Raw genomic sequence first — 1609 nt, forward strand, 5'->3', positions numbered from 1 at the left:
TTTTACAATTCGTGCATGGAAATGACTCTCTGATCAGACAATCTTACATTGAAGAATGCAAGTCTCTTGACTTGGGACTGGAGACAATAGGGGGTGAGTGTAAATAATAACCCAAAATTTCTTGTGTATATCTGTGCTACAGGTAGGCTAAGATACGATACTCTTTTGGCACCATGCTTCAATTTATGCTTTTCCCATCTACTTTGGTTTTGTAAACCAGCTAGGAATTCACCATACATTATTGAATTCCAAGAAAATAGGTCTCTCATTTTCATGAAATATTCTTTTCTCTTCAGTGGAGAGAAAAACTAAATTTGTTTTTAGAGAAATCAGAGATCATGTCTCAATTCAAATTCAATTTGGGCTAAAGAAATTCTCAAGCACTCCCTAAGCAAATGCTCTTTTCTGTACTGTAGCTGGAGTCTGGATTTAAGGACTGGCAATCCGTGACTTATTTTGTCAGCCATAGCATGGGGATAATTTAATAGTGGCCTCTGTTCTCCCTGCCTTCTGATGGAGCCTAACCTCAACAGTGTCTCCACTTTCCCAATCAGCGGAATTGATTGTATTTTCCTTTGTCACTGGATTGTAAGAATTAAACTTACCAGAACTCTTTCATCTCATTCCAGAAAAAATGGTGACAGGTTATCAACACTTGGTATAATTCTGACAAATCGGCAGGGCTACTTGAGGGTAGCAAAGAATCAAGTTTCAGCCTTTCCATAGCCATCCTTAATTTTGCCCATATAGTCACTTATTATGTCTGAAACCCCTTATATGCATTGTCTTATATGCCTTTTTCTTCACAATAATCCTACGAGATACTAATTTTGCTCTCATTTAGCAAATGAGGAAATTGAGACTCAGAGAGGATAAGTAATTTGTCCAATAATATATAGCTTATTAGTGGTAGAGCTGATATTTAAACCCAGGTTTTTCCGATTCTAGTATTTGAGCTCTTAAGTATAGCCATGCTGTTTCCAAATTGGGAAAATTGATAAAAGTTTGGTGCTCTGTCTATAGAAACTGTGTTTGAGTAGTGGGTTGGAGCACAGAATAAGAATCTCATGAGTCTGTTGAGAGACATAGTAGTTATAGTAGAAAGGTCATAGTCTTTAGAATCTAAGAGACCCTGGTTTGAATCCCAGCTCTGCCAGTTACTAGCTGTGTGACCTTAAGTAATTTATTTAACCTTTCTGAGCCTGATCTTCCTTATCTGTAAATTGGAAATAAAAATGCTTACCTCATAGGTTTGTAAAAAGTGTTAAACAAAATGATGAATATTAAATGCTTAGAAAGTAGAAGATAATGAACTTGTGATAAGTACATAAATTATATTTATTGATACTATTATTAAAGATTTATAAGATTGGGAGATAGGGAGAGTATAAAGACAAGGAGTCTACTTCTAGATTTTATTGTTTTGGGCTTGTTAACTTAGTGTAATGTTGACTCTGCATGGAGGTGGTCTTCATAGAAGTTTTACAGAATAGCTGATACACTTTTCGACTCTAAGCAAGTGCTCATTTAGGTACAGGAATTTAGGGACTTTTCAACATTTTAAAGTGATATTAAGTTTTTACTATGTGTATGGAATTGTGAGTAATAC

Source organism: Pteropus alecto, unplaced genomic scaffold (assembly GCF_000325575.1).
Source record: "Pteropus alecto unplaced genomic scaffold, ASM32557v1 scaffold126, whole genome shotgun sequence".
In the NCBI taxonomy this organism is placed as follows: Eukaryota; Metazoa; Chordata; class Mammalia; order Chiroptera; family Pteropodidae; genus Pteropus; species Pteropus alecto.